The sequence below is a fragment of the Vicugna pacos genome, chromosome 15 (assembly GCF_048564905.1).
Source record: "Vicugna pacos chromosome 15, VicPac4, whole genome shotgun sequence".
Lineage (NCBI taxonomy): Eukaryota > Metazoa > Chordata > Mammalia > Artiodactyla > Camelidae > Vicugna > Vicugna pacos.
Window position 1 is genome coordinate 48,582,813 of NC_133001.1, and position 22,968 is coordinate 48,605,780.

At 40.9% G+C, this 22,968-nt stretch overlaps 2 long non-coding RNA genes across 4 annotated transcripts; one reads left to right on the top strand and one right to left on the bottom strand.

Annotated features, from left to right (window-relative positions):
* Positions 1-1,656: 1,656 nt before the first annotated feature.
* LOC140685774 (uncharacterized) lies at positions 1,657-9,682 on the bottom strand. The gene is made up of 2 exons (XR_012059197.1): positions 9,542-9,682; positions 1,657-1,864 (listed from the first exon to the last, which is right to left on the bottom strand). It is a non-coding gene; the product is annotated as an uncharacterized lncRNA (long non-coding RNA).
* LOC140685772 (uncharacterized) lies at positions 8,496-11,951 on the top strand. 3 transcript variants are annotated; one of them, XR_012059194.1, is made up of 3 exons: positions 8,496-8,772; positions 8,863-8,957; positions 11,282-11,951. It is a non-coding gene; the product is annotated as an uncharacterized lncRNA (long non-coding RNA). The 3 variants fall into 3 exon arrangements; XR_012059193.1 differs by lacking the exon at positions 11,282-11,951 and having other exon boundaries at positions 8,863-9,049; XR_012059195.1 differs by lacking the exon at positions 11,282-11,951 and having other exon boundaries at positions 8,496-8,669; positions 8,863-9,049.
* Positions 11,952-22,968: the final 11,017 nt, after the last annotated feature.

Consider the following 22,968-nt stretch of genomic DNA (forward strand, 5'->3'; position numbering starts at 1 on the left):
CTGCTGAGCTGGTGCAAGGTCTTATTTCTCTCGTGCTGAATTGCTGGGGAAATGGTTGAAGTCAGAAGCAAAATGCCACATTGTACGCCCACTGAAGTCTGGGCTCAAGGAAAAGGAAAGCGATTGCTGGGGTGTTAGCTGTTCCCAATCCGCTCCTGGACCTTAAGCTGTTTTCAACAGAGTTGCCAAACAGCTTGGGAGAAACTGGCCTTTGGGTGGGTGTGAGCAGGGGAGGGGGGAGGGAAGGGAGCAGTTGGCTCATCTCAGCGACTCGTTCAGAAGCAGCTCCCTTCCCGCGAGGCTCCGTTATCACTGATCTACAGCAGGGTGAGTCTTTGACTTTGAACCAGGACTTGCTGTCAGATACGCTGATTTGACTGTATTACAAGTAAAGGGTCGTTTAAACTGATTTGGAGCTTTTAACCTTCCATTTGTTATTTTAGTTGGGAATTTCTTGGTAAGATAAAAATCTAGAGCTAAAGCCTTAGGTGGGAATTACCATATTGTGAAAGAATGCTGCTGACTCTGTGTGGATTTCTGGATGGTGTTCTGGGGGTTCACATGCGAGAGTCTGTGACTGGGAGGTGATCATTTAGACGGCTGGAAGTGATCAGGCACCATGGGAAGAGCAATGTCCCGGGCTCGGTAGACTGGGGTTCAAGCCCCTGTTCTAGTTCAGTGTGTTATCCTGTCCAGGTTTGTTCACTTCCTCAGATCTTACCCACCCTGGGTGAAATGAGGGCGTGAATCCTCCAGTCAGTCTGACTGAGATTTTACAGTGGAGCAGATGGAGTCCTGGAGAACTGACAACACTTGTGCCAGGTCTCAGGGTGAGCAGATGTCAGAGCTGTGAGCAGACTCATTCACCGCATTCTGTAAGGAAAGCAATCTGGTCCACTACAGCATGTGCGATGTGGGGCGGTGGGAGCGGTCACATCAAGGTCACAGGTCACCGTGGTTTCCACTCCCGTGTGGGTGCCAAGTTGAGGCCAGGCTACAGCTGAATAGGACAGAGAAGTGCTGGGGAGCAAAGCAGCAGCCTTCTGGCTTTTGCTCCTGAGCATCACAGGGTGACGGTCAGGAGAAGGCACCGGGCAGAGAAGAGGGGACGGTTTGCCTTCAAAGAGCTAGTGAAGTGTTGATTCCTAGAATATGTCTCTGTGCTTCTTTCATTCACTTTCGAAACACAGAGAGCTCTGTCTGGGACCCTGGCAGGGCAGCAAGTCTTTTCCGATAACCACAGTGATCAAGGATGATTTACAACTTGTTGCCTTGAGAAGCTCATGCTGAGTCAAGCTGGGTGCATTCTGGACTGATACTTAAGCCCGAGGGAGGGCTTAAGTGACGGTGTAGACCTCACCCTAGACACATGTTCAGGGGCGTGGAGAGGAGGGCTGATGCCCAAGCGCTCTCACTAGTTCCGGGGTTCATTGATGTTTTCTGTAGGGGAAAGAAGGGACAGAAATTGGTACATTTAGGGCAAAATGGAATATAAAATGCTGACTGTTACTATCTATGAAGAAAGGACAGTCTTCAGAAGTAGAGCTTAAGGTGTAATTGCATACCCCTTGACTTTTTTCTATTTTAATTAAAAAATAATATATGTACATAATTTAGTAATAATAATAATAGCAAATAATTGAAAACACCAGGTACTACTTTGCTAAGTGCTTTAATTTATTAACTGACTCGAGCCTTCCAAGAACACGAGGTAAGCATTATTATTATTATTCCTGTTTGAAGGGGGACATCGAGGCACAGAAAGGTTACGTATCTTTTCCAAGGTCACACAGCCAGCAAGTGTCAGAGCTGAAATCCAAACCCAGGTCTGGGCTCGTGAGCACCACACCACACTACCGCTTCTCTGAAATGCAAAAGTCAAATGGCATCATAAACCTTGCTGGACAAAACAGCAGTTCCTTGTTCCTCCCTCTTCCATCCCTGAATTTTATTCTCCAGAAGTAGCCACTTGCATTCCTTACTGTTGTTTCTGTGGGAGATGAGGATTTCATTCTCTTCATCCTACCCTTCTGCCCCTGCCCCAAACACACACACACATCTCATCTCCCCATCCCTCTTTGTAGTTACGGCATTTTCACTCAAATCAATATTCAGTGTCGAGCATTATATAATTATGTAAATATTACTCAAAGATGAGCCACGCGATACACTCTTACTCGTTATCTTTCTCTACAACTATTTGTAGTCAATAATTCCTTCCTTTGTTTCATATTGTTAACTGTGTAACTAATTCTTCCCCAGCCTTTCTAACGAAGCTATACAGCACTCCTCAAGATGAACAGAAAGAGACTTCAGGCAATCTTTCAGGTTTTGTTTTTTTTTTTCCTTAGACTTATTCCTCCTAGAGCCGTCTGTCCTGTCCGCTCTGCCAGTCAAGATTGTTGATGCTCTGGAGCTGATGTATCCCGGTATCCTAGCAGGTGTCTTGATCGTCATCCTGGGAATGTCCTTCATCTGTCTCCTTAGTTGGATCCCTGCTTTCCTGGACCTCGTGTCTTCTTTCTTAGTTTAGCCCTCCAAGTTGGGGGGGTGGGGAGGGGACCATATCTTCCACAGGCTTCCTAAGAAAAATACAGGATAGAAGAAGTTTGGAAGAGCTAGCAGGTCTGAAAATATCTTTATTCTACTTTCATATTTGATTGTAGTTTGGGTATAGGTTTCCAGATGGGATACAGTTTTCTGTTAGAATTTTAAGGCATTTATTATCAACTGGCTCCCAATACAACTTTTTGAAAAGTATGAAGCAATTCTTTATATTCCTAATTCTTCTCATGAGAAAAATTCTCTGTGTGATTTTTCTCTCTGGAAACTTTTAGGAGCCTCTCTTTATCCCAAATTTCATGAAGATAAGTCTTGATGGGTCTTCTTTTTAATTTAACATGCTGGGTATGCAGTATTCCCTTTTGATCTAGAAAGCCATATCCTTTGGCTCAAAAACATTTTCTTATAATTTTTTTAATAATTTCTTTCTCTGATCATTCCTTCAGGTTATCTCATCAGTTGAATGCCAGTTTTCATGAATTTATCTTTTCATTTTCTAATGTATTGTTTTCCCTTTCCATCTATCTCTTTTTTTGTTATACTTTCCAGATTTCCTTCAATTTAATCAGCTATTGGATTTTTAAATGCTAATTTTAAGTGCTATAATATTTTTAGTGTCTAGGAGTTTTCTTGCTCACTATTCTTTTAATAGCACTTATTCTTTTCTATGTAGATTTGATATCTCTTAATATCTTTTCTTATATCTAAAAATACTCATTCTTTAAAAATGTTTCCTGATTCTTCCATTGCTTCTGCTTCTTCTGAGTTACTCTTTTCTTTTTATTTTTTTATTAAGGCTAATGTTAGAAACTTAGTGCAAGTAAGTGGCACAGAGATTCATTTTTTAAACTGAGACCCTGAAGACACTGACTTGAAGCTGTGTGTGGTAGCTGTGATGGGGTGAGGAGAGGAGTGTTCGTAAATCTGTGGGCTTTGCCTTGGGATTGTTGGGCAAAGACCTGGCTTTTCATTGGGTTTCCAAGATAAGTCAATGTCTCTTCTCTTGGGGCTGATTAGTCTCCCTGGAAAGGAATTCTTTGCCCCCTCCCCAACACCCCCCAACCTGGAGAGTACTCTGGCTTCTGGTGTTCTGGCTACTGAGCAGGGAAAGATGATGGGTTTCACCATTCCTCGTGTAGTTGCTTACTTAACATTTCCCTCTTTCTCTTTTGGTGCCTCGCCACTGACTTCAACTGGGCCTGGGGTCCTCAAGTCCAAAGCCCCTCCAGAGAGTAAAATTGTTTTTTGTGCCTGGGTGGAGGAAAGGCAGATGGTTGGTTGCATGGGCTGAGGGAAGGTTCTGGGGTCTACTTCTTATATTAGCCCAACCAGTCCTCCTGTTTTCAGGCTCAGCCCACACCCTGGCCTTTACAGATGTACCTGACACCCGCCCACCACTGTTCCTTTCCAGAGTTGCGCTGGGTGAATTAGTTGTATCTCTTTGGCTCCACAGTCCCTTTACTGGTAGTTAGATCTTAGTTACCACTTGTTTATCTGTTTTGTGTTTCCTAAATTTCGTTGAGCATCTCTTGCCTGCTGTAATCCTCTCTTTGTCATTTGAGGTTCATATCTTTTATAGTGCTTTACTTTAATGATGTTGCAGTGGGGAATGAAGATAAGTACCTACTTGACTTTCAGCCAGTCTCCTCATCTACTTGTGGCTGGTTTTCTACACCCAAATATAAATGAAAATGTCAGCTCCGTTTCCCTTGCAGGATCACTTCGCACTAACGTGACTCATGCATGTGTTCGTTAGAAAACGATCCCTGATGTCCAGAGTTCTGGGGGTTGTAAGGGAAGTATGGGACCCAGGAGAGGCATATCAGACCTGCAGGACCACTCCTGTAGGAAAGAAGACGCACTGTGTGGGCAGGGAAGGGGAAATTTCTGAAATGAGGAGTCACAAAATAGGTAAAGTTTGAGTTGCAGCCTCAAGTTAGAGATAGGGTTTGTAGGTTAAGAGGTGAATAGAGTATTGTAAGTGGTAGAAGAGCTCAGTAAATTCTTGGGGCAAGAATTCACATGGCAATAGGGAGGAAGTGGGGAGGACGCCAACCTGACAAGAGCAGAGATCACTTGTGAGCCTGCTTGGGAAAATAAGACAAGAAAAAAAAAAAAGAAAACAATTAGAAACAGATGGCAAAGAGCTTTCTTGCCAGAGGAACAAGTATAGACTTAAGTTTGGAGGTGTGGTCTTTTCAGTTTTGTAAGGAGGCGAAGGAGCCACTTACATTTTCTCATGGCTTTGACTCCAGAAGTTGGGGAATTTCAGTCATTCTGACAAAAGGCTGGAGTCAAGTAGAAGCAGTTGCCCCAGCTGCTCTAACTGCCTGCTGGCCTTTGTGGATGGACCAAGATGGGTTCATTGTGGTGGGGATATCCCAGGAGAGGAAGTTCGCTTGTCAGCAAAATCCCATGACTTGTGGGGACTCCTACTGAAAGTGAGTGGAGGGGCCCTTTGTGGGCGCTGGAGAGGCTGAGTGAAGGGACCTTAGTAGAACTGGAGGAGGATTAATGGGCAGTACAAGTGTCGGTCAGAGAAGATGAGATGTTCTTCTGTGTCCTCCCTGACTTGTTGGTATGATGATGGTTTGGCAGTATGTCTTAAGAGTTTTAATATTTTTTATCTTCTCACACTACAACTATGAGCAAGTTGCTTTATTTACAGAGATTTCCTTAAAAGCAAGGAGGAAACTTCTGGTTGCACATGATAGACCAGATACCTGCATTTATCTCTTCTCCCTCCTGAAACTCAGTCTAAAGCCCTGGAACTCAGCCTGCTCAGCATCTCAGATTTCATCACATCAATGACAGGATTCCCCTTGTAATCGTAAGAGTTATTGACAATTTAAATATTCCATATACTTTGGAGGAGGGTGTAATTAATGGTTATATTAATGGCAAAAGGAGAGAGAAATGGGTGCTCTTTCCTTGTTAAAGGCAACCAAAGAACATTGGTGAGCTGGAATGGGCTTGGTGAAGAGGATTATTTTCTCAATGTCTCAATGTCCAGATTGTCCTAGATTTCCAAATAATCGCCCATAGTGGCAGGTATTAGTGCCCCTATTTAGCCACTCCCTCCCACCCAAAACAGTTTTGAAGTATGGAAATGATGTGAGCTGTGTTCTTGGCAGTCACACATATCTCTGCACCATAGTTTATGCAGAATGAGCTTGGTTAAAAAATGGTCACAATCTGAGTACATAATTATTCAACCATGGTTTCAGAATTATGGTTTAACAGAATGGAAAACTGCCCAGACAAGTAAAAAAAAAAAAGCAACTCACAATAAACAATATAGTATTAGATTCTAATGCAAAGTGTAAAATAAATATCCATGAGTTTGTGCTGATAGAAATTAATGATTGAATAAAAAGACATGGGAGAGAGTAGACCAATATCCCATGAAGAATTCCAAATGATTTATGTTGATACTCTGCCCTCAAAGAGGTGTGTGGGGAGAAGAGAAAGTGGGGGTAGGGGAGTAACCATACAGTGGAGAAACCTGACAAACACTGCCTCAGCCAGGTGACCAAGGGCAACACTGAGAGTGATAAATCATGTTATTGTACATACTTTTGACATGACATGATGAAATTGGCACTTTATTTCTGTGGTCTTCCTCCTGATAATCCAAAACCCTGTTTAATCTTGAAAAAAGACAAATCTCGCAGAGGGACCTTTTACAAAATACCTAACCAGTATCCCCAAATTGTCAAGATCATCAAAATAAGGAAAGTCTGAGGAGCTGTCAGAATCAAGAGGAGCCTATGACAACTAAATACATGTGGTGTCCTGGATAGGGTCCAGGAACAGAAAAAGGGCATTGGGTGAAAACTAAGGAAATCTGAATTAAGTATAGACTTTAGTTTATAATTATTTATCAGTATTGGTTCATTAATTATAAAAATGTACTACAGTAATGTAAGATGTTAATAGGGAAGCTGAGTGTGGGGTGTATGGGACCTCTATAACCATCTTTACAATTTTCCTATAAATCTAAAAGTGTTTCAAAGTAAAAAGTGTGTATTTTTTTACAAAAGCAAGTCACAGAAAAAGATTTATTGTTCACACACTTATGTAGAAACAAGCTAATTTCATGGAACATTCTCCAGAATAGATCACATATTGACCCACAAAGCAAGCCTTGGTAAATTTAAGAAAACTGAAATCATATCAGGCATCCTTTCTGACCACAGTGCTGTGAGCTCAGAAATCAACTACAAGAAAAAAAATGCAAAAACTACAAACACGTGGAGGCTAAACAATATGCTACTAAACAACCAGTGGGTCACTGAAGGAATCAAAGAGAAAAATGAAAAATACTTAGAGACAAATTAAAGTGAAAACACAATGATCCAAAACTGATGAGACACCTCAAAAGCAGTTCTCAGAGGGAAATTTATAGCAATACAAGCTTACCTCAAGAAACAAGAAAAATCTCAAATAAATGACTTAACCTTACACTTAAAGCAACTAGAGAAAGAAGAACAAACAAAACCTGAAGTTAGTAGAAGGAAACCAACTAATTTCAAACTCTGCACATACTGTATGTAATACAAGTTGATATCAATATAGACATCTAGAAACATCTGAAAAAAAATGTTAAATGATTGTCTTGGTTAGTTCTAGAGGAGGGAAAAAGGATTTTGGAGAGGAACAACTAACTAACAGGGCTTTCATTGTTATTGTCCGTAGTTATATCATTTGCAAATATTTATAAAACACATGTATTCATTTATTACACGTATAGTTAAAATTAAACGGGAAGAAGAGGGAAAAACATAGTTATAATGAATTATTCTTACTTTAGATCTTGCGTTTGCTCTTAGAGCCAATCGTGATGCAGAAAACGATGGTGGAGATGTAAAGCAGAAGTAACTGCTGCTCTCCACATGAAGTCTCTAACACGGCATCCTCATTCACTTCTTCGGCAGACACGTTCTTCTCTCTCCATAGTTAGACTGGCATCATCATAAAGTCAGACCGTGTTAGAAGTATCCAAGATAGGTAATGTGCTACTTGGTTTGGGTCTTTCAGGTGAGGATGTTTCAGTCTAAAAAGTTTTATTTCTTTAAAATGAACTGGATTAACTCCCATCTTAGAAATTAGCTCAAGTACCAGGAATTTTTGGTAGCGTTGTTTGGCTTCCGCAGAGCTATTCCAAATTGGTAATGACTTTGTGCAAGGGTCGCTGGGGCAGGCTGAGATGGGTTCAGTCATCTTCGGAGACATGTTACCTCCTTATTGTTACATGTGTGAAGCTCAGGAAACTGGTTGTGTAAACCTGCAGTTACAGCAGCCTTGGTCTTGGCCACCAGGTGTATCAGAGGTACAGGAGGAAGAGGATAAGTCAGCTTTCCTGGCTGTGGGGCTGCCCAGAGATGGCCGGCAGCCCATCACAGGATCTGAATGGGTGTGATGAATGTGGATCCCAACTGGTCTACCATCCATATTGCAAGGGTGTCCTCTGGGGAAGGAAGCTGGTGGTTTGTAGGAATGGAATGGCAGCAGGAGTCTCCGAAAGAGGGAGTCTTTATGATGACTGGCTTGATTGGAGGCGACTGTCCAGGTTGAAGCAGGAATCCACCCATCTCTGTTACATCCTTTCAGAAAGGTCAGAGGACAATAGTCCAGGGAGTACAGACAATATTTCCCAACTGGGCATTCAAGGCCTAGTTCTAATTTCTTTTTCTAACCTTATTGGTCCCTATGACGGCTATCACAAATTACCACAAACTTGGTTGCTTAAAACAACACAAATTTACTCTTTTACAGTTCTGGAAGTCAGAAGTCTGAAATTAATTTCATTAGGCTAAAGTCAAGGTGTCAGCATGGCTGGGTTCTTCTAGAAGCTCTAGGGAAGAATCTGCTCCCTTGTCTTTTCCAGCTTCTAGAATCCCCATGTATTCCTTGACTTGTGGCCCCTTCCTTCAGCTCAGAGGCTGCACAGATGCTCTGGGTATCTGGCAAAACCAAGTCCAGACAGAGTTTGCTGCTGGGAAGGGGGCGTTCACTCCATAGCAGGCTTCATCTCCTTTGGCTCAGGATTCAGCAGATCCAAGCCTGCAGGTCAGAGGTCTCCTACATGGAGAGGCTTGGGGAAGGCAAGTACTGATGCTTTATGCTACCGGTTTGCCAAAGAGCAGGTGCCCTGTCTCATTTGGCCCTCCATCCCAGCATCCAGCACAAGGCCCTGATACTATTTTAGTAAGCATAGCTCACATTGTTAGCACATCTTTTCACTTAATCTCCCTGAATCCCTGTATCTCATGTACTATTACTTTTTCTACTTTACAGATGAAGAAATTTAGACATGGAGAGGGAAATGACCTATCCAGGGTCACTCTGCAAGCAATCAGTGGTGCTGAGGCTTACCTGCATGATGCTCTCAGGTCTTACCACAGAATTCTATTTTGTGTAATAGAATTATAAGAGTGTAAGGTTCAACGATCTATTTATTATAATTATAAATTGTTGCCTTGGATATGTTTTAATTCCTCATAGTATCTTAGCACAGGAACTTGCAACAGTGTAAATTCAAAGATTGATAAATATTTAGTTGGCTACATATAGTTAACAACACTTTGATTAGTAGAAACAGTAGTTAATCTTCCCAATGATACATCTTTCTAAACACATATCATAATGTTACTTTTCGTTGAGAAATAGATCCAAATTGTTACCAGGGCGTTCAGAAATCCTTTAAAATCTGGCTCTGATGACCTTGTGCACCTCATGCCCTATATATAGTGACTATACAGTATTTACTGATCACTCCAAAATTCTTGAACTTTCTTGTCTCCACACATTTGTTTTGTTTATTTCCTCTGCCCCAAACATTCTTCTCCCTTGTCTGTTAAAAATCCTCCAAAACCAAATTCAAAGCCAGTTTCCACTGCAGAGCTATATCCATTTGTTCCTACCCAGAATTGGCTCTACCCTGTCTTTGGCAAAGGCAAGTTGGGTGTAGACCTACCGTAGCACTTTTAGTCCACTGTGGGCTCCAGGTGGGTGTGTATATTTTGCTCCACATTCCACACTTCTTGGAGACACATCCTCCTAACTTTTATCCTTTTGAATCTTCCATTGCCTTACCAAGAGACTCACACGTATAAGTACTCGAGAAGCATTCACTTAATTCAGAGCTTCTAGAATTGGAATGCACAGAAGAATATGGGGTGTTTTTATAAATACCAACGCATAGACCCCACCCAGAATTATGAAAGCAGAAGTTCTAGGAGTGGGGTCCAAGCACTGATACACTAATAAGTCTCCTCCAGTTATTCTCACGTGCCTCCATGTGACTGAAGTGGGCAGGGGCCCTGCAGAAGGCAGGTTAGCTCGGGCAGCCCTCCCTAATTCACGGTCTCGCCTGGGCCTTGATCACCCACATCTCTGAAGGCTCATCATTGCACCTGTAAAAGTTTTGAGCCTCACTATGACTTTGAAGTGAACTTTAACTTCTAAAAGAAATCTGTGATGACACGAAAGGCAGGTGAGATGTACAGCTGAGAGGTCAGCCCCCACACGTGGAAGTGATTGGTCACACTCTGGAATGTACCTGTGAAAAATGTAGCTTTGAAAATGTTAGTAGCAGATGCTTCTGTTCATCCCTTGCAACTTACTGATTATGATGTGCTATCATTTCCTCTCAGATTCTAAGTCAGTTGTCTCCCGGAGGTGTTTCCCTCAGTCAGGTCTGTGGCGCTAAGGTGTGGATTGGCCAGGCTGCCCCTTTTATGCAGTGATGCTATCTGGAGCTGCGCGCCAGGTGCTCATGAGTTGCTCCTGGTCCTGTCTTTACAAAGTGTAATGGCTAAGGTGGGAGCTGTTTCTCTCAGATGTCAGGATACTTAGTTCCTACAAAGTGAGGCTACCAGGACTAGGTCAGTGGTTCTCAAACTGGAGCACGTACCAGAATCACCTGGAGGGCTTATTAAAAATATTTCTGGGCCCCCCACCCCAGAGTTTCTGATTCAGTAGGTTTGGGATAAAACCTGGAGAATTAGCACTCCTAAATTCCCAGGTGATATGAGTGCCGCTGGTCAGGGGACCACACTTTGAGAACCAATGTTTTAGGTAGGTGAGTAAAAAGGCAAGCATACAGGGAGTAGGAAAAAAAAGAACTGATTAGATTTTGAAAGTGGTATGGATTAAGGTTATAAATGCTTTTATAAAGGCTGAGAAGACAGGAGAAGGGCTATGATTCTGAATGTCTTAAGTATTATTCTGTGGCTAACCTCTAGCAACAAAAAATAAGGACTAAGTGTGTCCGTGATTTTCAGTTAACAGGCTGCTCTGGGTTCTGAGTCTGTGGATGCAGTTACAACCATAAGATGAGAATTTAGAGGGAGGTTATGTCTCCACCGCAGAATTGTTCTTTTCACAAGTGTGAAGGTGTATCACAGTAGAAAACAGACTTTTCTAATAAGAAAACCAACTTTGCTGACCATGACCCTTACTAAACACACAAAACTCACAGCCCTTGCCTGAACCTCTAGCTGGGCAAGCTCTTAACTGCCTCTAAAGGTGTAGGACAGTGAGACAGGAAAACAGAGAGGGGTGCCAAAAAAGAGTTGTTTCTCTGATTTAAAGCTTACATATTTATCTGCTGTTTGTATCAAGTAATAACTCTTTTTTTAGGATATTAAATGGGTACTGAAAAAGTCCAAAGACAAAAATTAATCAACCCTATGTTTTCTCAACACCCTCACAGAACTCATCGCCTGCTGTGTACTCAGGAAGTCCTGTTAGGCTGTGATTGAGAAAATAAAAAATATGTCCAAGAGATGACCCCATCCATCAAGAACCTACAGACGATTTTGTGAATTCAGGAAAGGCAGAGCTGACAAACCAAATGCTATTGCAACATAAGGGAGGGGAGGAGTAGAGAGAAGCGGGGTGCTGGCGAATGAGATTCCTGTACACAGTAAACAGTGAAGTTGATGCCAACTAGAAAAAGAGATACATTGGGAAGTTCTTGTAACAGAGGAACAGGAGTTTAGGCCTTACCAAGGTTGGACTGAGTTTTCAAATTCCCTCTCCAGCTTTTCCCGCCCCCCCCAAGCTAGGCCCTTTAAAACCTATCCCACCCTTTCCTATCCAGTGTACACAGAGGGTTCGCTGGTGCATAAGGTGTTGTGAAAATGGCTGTAAGCTTTGACACCAATCGCCCAGGGGCTTTGTTTGGGAGAATGTCTCCAGTTTCAACCAGCCAGAGAGGAGAGACCAGGCTGATAATCCAATTCCTCAGTCTCTTTTTGTTTCATAAATACGGACTTTTAATCAAGTAGCCTACTCTTATAACTCTCATAATTGCAAGGGTTCCACTACCTCTCCTTTGTTCTTGTGTCCTGTTAATAAAATGACAACAGTTTGTGAAAGTACCTCCTTCAGATACGTCCACTCCTCTGATTTCTGTTGCCATCGACGTGTGATGGGTCCCCAGGCTTGTATTCCTCCCACCCAGATTCAGCTCTCTATTGGACATCTTCACTGAGAAGCATCTCAAATAAATTGAACTCATTAAATCATGCAATAATGAATTAAATTAACTACACTGCTGTAATATATAATTTACTGGTACATATAATAATATATATAATACACAATAAACTGTTTCACATGTTTATGTCTTATCTCTCTAGCTACACTAAAAGTTCTTGAGATCACCTATCTGGGTTGTATCCTGGCTTTATCACTTCCTGTGTCCCCTTGAGCAATGTTTGGTTTTCTTACTTATATACTAAGGACACATATGTCTCAGATTTATTTGAGGACTAAAATTTAATTAAGCTAGTGTATATTCAGCACTTTGAAAATCGTAAAGGATTATGAAAGTCAAAGATATTACTATATTCCGGCATCCTCCAACAGCATTTCCCCCTCACCGCTCTGTGTTCTCCCACACTCGCGATGGCACTAAGCACAGGAGGATGCCCAGTAAATGTGTGGGCACCGGTGGACCACTTAGAGATGGCAGGATGAGACTGGAGGGACTCAAACAAGAATAAGATGACCTGCCTTCACCATCATCTGTGCCACTATCTTCCTATGTGAGCTCAGGCAATCTCCTCACCTCTTTAAACTTTTTTTTTTTTAAACTCAGATGCTCTCTAAGAGTCCTTTCTGTTCCCATGTTAGTCCTGCATTATAGATCTCAAAATGAGATCCCAGCGACTCTTCCAATCCCATATCCGTCTTTTACCGCCAGGTCAACATTCTCTTTACCTGTATGCTCTCCTTTCTCTGCCCTCTCAGGTGAGGTCCTGGAGTGTGATAGTGGGTTCTCCATTGAAATCTCCATAGAACAAGGAAAGCAAGTGTGTGAGGCCTTATAATCCCACATGAGGCTCTGACATTTCTTGTCCTGGCCTTCCCGTCTCCATTCCTTCTAGTGGACAGTTGGAGAGGCACAATTGGTTGGCTATGTTTTAAAGCCAGTCAACAAGTTTCTTGACTTAGAAAGTTGCTTTTCTCTTTATTCTGTCAACAGGGAGGGGCTGGGACCTGTTTCTCCCCCAGGGAAGGGGTGTTGGCCACGTCCACCTCTACACACTGACCTCTCAGGACTCATATTTGGCTCCATTCAATCTTGGCTGTGTCCACCTAGATGGCCAGTGACCAACTTCCTGTCTGACTTCTATTGGCACTCAAGGAGGAAATGAGGGTCCCACAGGCAAAGCCTCTTCCACTTCTGGGGCTGTTTCCAAAAATAAAGTCACTGTAATACCCGAAACACCAGGCATGGGACCGAGCAGCCACAGTTGTTCACTGGCCTTCCACCTCCTGGTGGCCATCGGCCAGCAGACTGCAGGGCCGCTGAAGGCTGTGTGATGAAATGTGGTCCCCAGGGTCCTCTCTGTAACATTTTTAGGCTCATCATAAAATAAACTGCCCCAGGATGCCACCTCCCTCCAGCCCCTCCTGGGGCCTTCCGAGGGCACTGGTGACATACAGATGGCCCTTGAACTTTCCTCTCACAACTGCTGTTTCCTAGCAGTTCTGCTTTGGAACTTTTCCCATGGGCTTCAGAAGCATCCTTCTCCACTCTGCTTTTAAATTCAAAAGCTATAAAAATTTGCAAAACATTTTTTTTCATTTAGAGGCAAAACATTTTTTCATGCATAAATTTCTCCTCCCCTCTCCTGTTATGTCTACCATTTCTATTTCTATCTCTACCATCTCTTTCTCTTTTCTCTCTCTCTCTCTAGCATTACCTGAGCTCAAGGATGCGAAATTCTTTAAAGAATAAACGGAAAGAGAGGGAACAAAGTTGATAGAAAAAAAAAAAAGCACTGCATTTAGATCTTGGTCTCAGGATGCCAGCCTCCCAAGAAGCCCAAATTCTTGGCTGCTGAGTGTCCTATAGTGACGTTGACCCAAGAGTGTCTGCCCCCAAACCCAAGGCCCCGCCATGCTGTACACCTGGCAGCAGCTTCCGTGCTATTCTTCATGAGCAGAAGCAGACCTCTCTTTGGGAATCCATACCTAGAAATTTGAAACACGTACATTTCTGATGCCGATGGCAGGTTGGAGATAGTGTGGGGGGGGTGACAAGTGGGCAGAGAGATGGAAATTAACTGACGCTTCCTGAAACAGAGTTGAAAGTACCAGAGTTAGCCAGAGGACTGGGTGGTCTGGTGTGGCTACTATGCTGCTCTAGAAGAGAGAGATGATGATGACTTTGTCGTCACAGGGGCACGCTCTGTACCATGGAACTTACTTACTACTCAGATGTTGGATGCTTTTGTCCATTGTGTCCTTCATTATATAAAAAAAAATGTAACCAGAAGGTGGGCCCTGGGTTAGAGCTGCTGCTTCTCTGTGTCCTCCTCAGCTGAACAGAGAAAATGTGCTTCAACTTTGGCGTATGACACTCTCCATTCACTTCATGGAAAAATTTTCTGGTGAACGTCAAAGAGAGATTTTCTATTATAACCTTGCTCTATCCCCAAACTCAAAGACTAAGGTCTGTGCTATTGACTTACGGGCAGCTGTTCCCCCTGTTCCTGAACCTGTACGTTTGGTGTGAGGTGAAGGTGAGCACCTACGTCCTCTCCTCAACGCATGCATGTGAGGTTGCCCAGTACAGCTCTAACTTGTCAGCCTTCCCAATGAATTGTAATATTCTTCTGTATTACCATGGGATGGATGATGCTAATGCTGACAGAACAGGAACTTGACTTTCCTCTCTCCAAGCCCTTTGTGAGTAGTGAATTGGGCAGCGTGCTTTAGGATTTGGAGATACTTAAAACATAACTTTTGTTCTACACTTTTGAAACCTCAGCCCTAATCTAGAGATGACAGGAAAGATCTGATTCCACATTCTGTTAGACCAACATTTTCTCTGTTTAACATGAATGATTATTAAATTAAAAAATTATCAACTGATTTGTCTATATTCATTGAGAAAGTCATGTAATTTTTCTCTTTAATCCCTTAATGGGATCATTTATGTCACTGGATTTTCTAATGCTGAAGCATCCTATATTTCTGGGAGAAACTCTACCTATTTACAATGTATTTTTTTTCACATTGTTGCTTCTGACTTGTTAATGTCTTATTCAGGGCCAGTACATTCATATTCATAAGTTAGACTGGTCTATAATTTAATTTTCTGGTACTGTTCTTGCTAGATTTTTGTATCATGTTTATGCCAGCCTCAAAACAGTTCTTGGGGAAATATCTTTCATTTTCTATATTCTGAAACAATTTGAATAATATAATAATTATCCTTTTCTTGAACAGTTAGTGGTCTCACTTATAAATGGCCTCAGCTTGATGATTCTGTGGAAAAGAGATTTCTGACTACTGAATCATTTTCTTTTCAATTTCCTTGGTGATTATTGGTCTATTGAAATTTCTGTGTCTTTAGTGAAGTATTTTCATTCATATTTTCCCAGAAAGTTGTTAATTTCATCTAAATTTTCAGATTAATGTTATAGTTATTCCTAGAAGTTTTCCAAGATTACTTATATCTCCCCTGATTCTGTGGAAATGTTCTATTTTTTCTTAATGCTGGTTATTTGTCCTTTCTTTTTTCCATACACCATTTTGTTAGACATGCCCTTCTTTGTCTTTTAAAGGGGAAAGTATTTTCTCTTATAAATTATTTTGATTATACTGAATTCGCTTTCTATTTATTTGTTAAATTCTCTCTTATTTTAATATTTCTTTATTTCTAGTTTCTCTGAATTTTCTGTTCTTTTTATGTCTTCTGGTTTTGACTCCCTATAGTTTTTATTTTCTTGTTTTTTAATAAATCATTTGAATGTATAAATTTCCTTCTAAGTATAACCTTACTGCAGCCCACAAGTTTTGATATGGTGTGCTTTTTTGTTACTTCTAAATGTTTCATTATTTATGCCACTATTTTCCCCTCAAACCCACGAATTATTTAGGAGTGTGTTTTGAATTTTAATGCATGTGTTTAAAATGTTCAGTTTCTAACTCAGCAGAATTGTGAATAGAGAATGTGATCCTTTATGATCTCAAGTTTTTCTGTGTAATATGTGGTCCATCTTTATAAATACTTTGCATGTGCATAAAAATGAATGTCTTGTTCTTTATTTGCTGGTGTGCAGGATTTTATATGTACCTATAAGGTGAAGTTTTTAATCTTGTTGCTCACATTTCCTATGTTCTCACCAATTTTATATCCAGTTGATTTGTCCAGGTCTGAAAGAGGTATGTTAAAACCAGCCGTTCTGAACAGTTTAGATGGTTTGACTTTGATGTGCCTTAACATGGGCTTCTTTGGGTTTATGATTCTTAATGTTCATTTAGCATCTTGTTTCTGCCAATTTCTGTCTTTCATCAAGTTTGTGTGTTGCGCTGTTTGATGTTATCTTGGAGATCTTCAGGGCCTTGTTCTTTTTTTAATTTTATTTTCATTTTTTTCCTCTCTGTTCTTCACCTTCAATGACTTGTATTACCCTGTCTTCAAGTTTACTTACACTTCCCTGCCAAGTCCTTTCAGCTGTTAAATCCATCTAGTGATTTTTTTTTAAATTTCTGAAATTGTATTTTTCAAGTTAAGAATTTCCTCTTTTTTGTTCCTATTTATATCCTATGATTTCTTACTTCTCTACTGAGTTTTATTCATGGAAAGCATTTTTCTTTTTTTACTTCATTGAGCATAGTTATAATAATGACGTTAAAATCCTTGTTTGTTAGTTCCAACATCTGGTTTATCTCAGAGTAGGGGTCAATTGATTTTCTTTTCTCCTGAGAATGTATTCCATTTTTTTGGTTCTTTGTATGTTAGCCTTTAAACATGATACTTCTATTTTGAGGGGCATGCAACTTTGACATCATGTGAAAGTAGAACATATTTACAGCTCCCATCTTGGGCTCCCCTAAGGCTATACATTCATGGGGAGAGGGTAGGAGGAATTTCAGAAACTGTTTTTCTCTCCCCTCTAAGTAGATGTAATCAAATTCCTATGTATAGCGGTTATTTTCAAATCCGTGTCTGCTAATTCCAACGAGTGAATCATCTGCAGGTCTGCTTCTGTTGTCTTTTTTTCCTTGATTATCAGTCACATTTTTATTTCTCACATTTTGATCCTTCATATTTCTCAATTTTGTTATATTTTGGACAGGTGTATGAAAGAACCATGAAGACTGAGTTCATGTTATTTTCATCTCCAAGAGGGCTTCCCCACTCTCTGCTGTGCACATAGAGTATGGGGGACTGGTAATTCAATAAATAATTAAGCTGAATCAAGGCTGAGTTGGAGTTTTAATTAGAATTTGATTCATCTTTTTTCATTTCAAGTTTCGTGAGTGTTAGACATGTCAGATTTTACTTCAGGCATCTTCCATGATTTGAGCTTCTAAGCTTCAAGAGACTATAGAAAATGTTTCTTTTGCCTTTTCAGTTCAGTCTTTCAGCCTTCCTCACTGGCCTGGCACTTAGTGAAAGTTTCATGGAGGTAAGTGTCTCTATGTTTGAAACTCATCTAGATTCCAGTTCACACTTCCAGCCCATGCAGACGTGAGGAGCTCTGCTGGTCTCTTTTTATCCAGAATTCTTCTGCCTGTCAAACCTGATCTTCATCCTGTGCTCGAACTTAATAACTTCCCCCAGAGTGGAAAACATCCCCCAATCACTGCTTACGTTGAAAGCTCTCACTGGAATTTAATTTTTGTAAACCTCTTTGCTTTCACAGATCTTTTATGTCTTTTAAGAATATTGCTTTCATAACTTAACCAGTTTTCTTTGTTTTTATGAGGTGAGCGATTATCTGTCACTACTTTCTGTACCCTAGCCTAAAGTGCAAGCCCCTTGTCTTTCATTTTAAGTGACTTTGAGGACGGAAATCCTATAAGGTTGGGAAAACAGTGTGGTAGGCAAAAGAGTGTCCCCCTCCCTGCAGACAAAACCTGTATCCCTATGCCTGCAACCTGTGTATATCTCCCCTTTCATAGCAAAAGAGATTCCACGGGGTGGTTAAGTACCCGGGCATGGGAGGTTACTCTGCATTACCTGAGTGGGTCTAATGTAATCACGAAGATCCTTAAACATGGAAGAGGGAGGCAGAGGGAGAGGTCAGAGAGAAAAGGTCTGAAATGTACTGTCTACCACTGCTGGATTGAAGAGGAGGAAGGCCATGAGCTGAGAAATGGCAGGTGGCCTCTGGAAGCCAGAAAAGGCAAGGAAATGAATTTTTCCCTAAGTTCTTCAGAAAGGAACACAGCCCTGCTGGCACCTTGATTCTATCCCTCTGAGCTCTTATTGGACCTCCAACCTATAGCAAGTACTGGAAGATAAGAACTGTATTGTTTTATGCCACTGAATTTTTGGTAATTTGTTAAAGCAGCAATGAGAATCTGTTACAGTAAGATAGGAGCCCGGGACCCTGATGACAGGGTTCCCCAGACTGCCGAACCCCAAGACTTCTTTTACAGGAGAGAGAAATCTTCTTCTAAGTGTTTTGAGCCACTGGCATTTAAGATACTCTGTGTCAAACAGCTAAAGCTAATCCTAACTGAACAGTGGCCTCCTCCTCCAGCCCAGCCCCCTGCATCACCGACTCTGCAGTTATACTCGGACACTTAGCATCATCCCACATTCAAACTCTCAAAAATTTCACTCTCCATGTGCTCTCGTGTTATTCCAGTTTTGTCTGTTCCACTTACGACACGACACCTGTTACTCAACTGCAATGTGACCTCCGATCTACTGAATAATGAACTTTTCCCTCATCCACAGGCCTCTTCTTTCTTTCCTTCTCTTTCTGTACGGCTTCACTTCCACATACAAACTTCTTAATCACCTCACAATATCTTAATTTTTTGCCATTATTTTCTCTGTCATTCCTGTTGGCAAAACCCCAACCATTTGCTAAGTCTAAACTTCTCTGTTTGATCTGGGACTCCAGATCGTAGCTAGAGAAAAAAATCATACCTAACAGATCAAGGAGTGTGTGTGTGTGTGTGTGTGTGTGTGTGTGTCCCCAACACTGTGGTCCAGACCTGCATATATATCTAGCACCATAGCATCTCCACTTTGATGTCTCCAAGTAAACTCATACTAAAATGCCCTAAATTAAATTTGCATCTTTTTTTGTATTTATTGAAGTTTAGTCAGTTTACAGTGTTATATCAGTTTCTGGCATGTAGCACAATGCTTCAGTCATACGTGAACATACATATACTCATTTTCATATTCTTTTTCACTGTAAGTTACTATAAGATATTGAATCTAGTTCCCTGTGCTCTACAGTTAAATTTGAATCTTTATTCCACAAACCTGCTTCTCTGCTATTGTTTCCTGTATTGGTAACTGGTACAATCATCCACCCAGTTATTCATCTAAACACCTGGGAGTTACCTTGACCCTTCCCATGTCCAACATAACTCATCAGTTCACTGAATGCTGTTGATTCTACTTTCTAATTATCTTTCACATGCATCCATATTTCTCCCTCCTTATTGCAAAACGTTTAGTCCAAGCTGTCCTCATCCTTTGCCCATATTTCTGCTATAGTCACCATTTCATAGCTCTGTATCTACTCTTGCTACTCAACTGCAAGCACTGTCTACTACCCAGAACTGAGGTTGTTTTTAACTTCTTATGATAAAAAATTAAATATGGAGAAAATCAGACAGAATAATAAAATAAGACAAAAAGCACACATACAATATGTAGATACACACACACACACGTTTGTTTGAAATGGCTCAGAGAAAAAATTACAGGCATCATGCCGTTTTGTCCCTGAATACTTTAGCACACATCTCCAAAAAGGTAAGGATATGGTCTTACATAACTGCAACACTGTTTCTACACTTAAGAAAATTAAAAATAATACCCTAATGTAATTTAGTAACTAGTTTATATTAAAATTTCCCATATGGTCTCTAAAATTTTTTTATAGCTGCTCCTAATGAAGTCAGGGGAAAAATCAAGAATCATATTTTGCATTTGATTGTTATATCTTCAACATTTAAAAAAATCTAAGATACTTCCCCCACCCCACTCCCATTCCCACCCCCACATACACCTTTTCTTGTGCCGTTGCTTTTCTAGAGAAAACAGGCCAGTGTGTAGGGTAATGTTCCATGTTCTAGATTTCCTCATGGTGACTAGGGGATGATTTTTGAATGCAAATTTGATCTACAGCACCCTTGCTCCAGTGGTTCCCAGTTTCTCTCAAGAAAAAGTCCAAAAACTTGGTATAGTCTGCAGAACCCACCGTAACTTGGCTCCTGCCTTCCTCCTCCCCTACCCTAATCTCCTACCCTCGCCCTGTTCCCCTCTCTTCCTGGTTTTTCTTTTCCAGAACCTCTGACTTCCTCTCTCTCTCTTTTTGTTTTTTGTTTTTCACAAATGCCCATCTCCTTCCATCCTCAGGAAACCAAACCTCATTCTCTTACCACCACTTTGCCTGCTTGGCTTCTATTCATACTTCAGTTCCCAAATTAAATATTACTTCTTCAGGCAAATCCTTTCTGACCCACCAAATGAGGATACACCCCTCTTTTCATATGTGCTCAGAGATCTCAGAAGTTTCCCTCCGTAGCACTTAGCACAGTTTCATTGAATGGTTTGTTAGTATTTGTTCTTACTACCTCCCTTAGCAGACTGTAAATCCTACAAGAATGGGGGCCATTCCTATCTCATTACCTTTGAATCCTCAAAATTCATTACTGAGCTTAGCTCACAGTAGCTGATCAAAAATATAAGCACGGTTTTACTCTCTCTGTGCCTAAATCACTTGGCCTGTAAAGGTAAGAAGAAGAAGAAGAGTACTTGCCTTACAGGCTTTTTCACAGCAAATAAGATAAATCCTGTAAAGACTTTAACATAGTACCTGGCAAATAGAAAGAGGCAAGGAGGAGAAATTCATGATCATGAATTTAGTAATTCTGAAAAAAAAAAAAGCCATTTTTCAGAATTACCAGAGCTTGAATATGTAGCTATCATTTCCCTACATGAACAATTTTTCATTTAATAAAATGTTTACAGTGTCTTACTCAAAGTTGCTGTTCAACTAAAATGTGTATTTCAGTGTCTCTTGTTTGACGGGCTCAGCCGATACACAGTCTTTCTTTGATCAGTGTTTCAGAAGAAACCTGTAATTTGTGTTAGGAGAATAAGATAGAGACAAGTGATGGTTTGCCATTTGCATCATTTAATTAATTAGTGTATTTACTTGATGGCCAGATGTATTGTATTCATGGCAGTTCATCGCTGATTGCATTAATTGATTATTTTGACATGCAGTTGACCTATCTCTTGGAGAAAAATAGTACACTTCAGACTTCATTTCCCCCTGTGTCAAAACCTCTTTTAAGCCTGGGTGCACAGGGACAGATTACCGACTTGTAAAGAGAGACACGCTCTATTGTACACAATTGCTTCCCTGGACTGCCGCCTCCTCAGATTTCGAGAATTTTTTGGGTAGGCTGATGCTGCTATCGCTTGGCACCAGGATACAGACTCCCAAACACACGGAACAGTTAAAAACCAACTCCCACGAACGATTTCATTGTCCCAACTCCATTTGTAATGTAAATCCTTCAGAGGTGCTTCCTATTCTTGGAAGAAAAGTCACAAGCCGGAGGGTGCGTCACCTTCGCAGTCAGCACCCCTTTTAGCTCCTAATGTAGAACATATGGTGGTTGAAGAGGTTACAGTGTTACAGAAATGTCATTACAGAATTTCTCTGTGTTCGCATGTATCATCTGTCACGTAATTGTTTGTCTTACAGCCCATACCTATAATGGGCTAAGTGGGGACTATTTATATCAGTTAACAATGAGTGCCTTTAATTAGTATTTCATGCAACTGGAACATGTTAAGAAAGCTGACACAAAGCTGGCTGGGTTGGGAGATTCCATGTGAATTTCATTACGGAATTGTTAGGATATTACAGTCGCACAGGTACCAAGGTTTCTCCAATTGCCATAATGCTCTGGGAGTTCAACACTTGTGAAAATGACAAACCATCACATTGGGTCTAACTCAGCTGATGGACAGGTGGAAATTGTCCGCCTTGTACCCATACCCCAAATTCCTCATGATAGCTCATCCAGGGGCCTGCAGAGGCACGCAGACAGCACATCACAGAGCCCATGCAAACCCTGGGGAAGAATGCCGGAAAAAGAAACAAAGGGCAAAGCCTTTGTGGTGTAAGTGCTTAGTGCTAAGTGAGAGGTTGGCAGTTGGATAAAGTATTTTTCTTAACTGGTACAAATGGTTTCATTTTCCCCATTCTCATTTTTAGACACTTGTATTGATTCAAAGACGCCTCTTCAACAGCCTAGATGCACTAAAGCAAAAACTGGGTTTAGTAGACAATGAAAACATAGTTACATGTCTAGACCTATAAGAAAGTGTCTCCAATAAAATATTGAAGAAGATAGTCATGTCAGCAAACCATCCTTTAATTCCTTTGAAAAGGAATCCCCACCTATGACTACAATAGAGGCTGGCGGGCTGTTCTAAACAGTCTCTGAGCAACTCCACGTGATGTGCTCTCTCCCCCTTTTAGGATTGTGTAAGATGTGCACAGGATATTCAATCTGTCATCTTGGTTTACAGAATCAGACAACATTTTCACATGTTGATCTCAACTTCAGAAAGAATGCTAATTGTTTTGTCAAACCCAAATGAATTTTTTAAACAGTGAAGTTTTATAAATTTTTTGTGTGATTTATTACTTGGTGGAAAAACAATCCTGTATTTTTGACAATGTGGCCCGTGTTACAGAACTTAGTAATAGTGTCTACGATGTTTTCTTTGAAATCTTTAAAGCACTGTTCAGTAACGATTTATGGAAGTTCTGGTGGGTATATCTTGCCATCAGAGGCTGCTTATGTAGGCCAAAATATCTTTCCTTGGCAAATATACCCCTGATCACCAAACATCACTTTCTGTCATAGAGAATC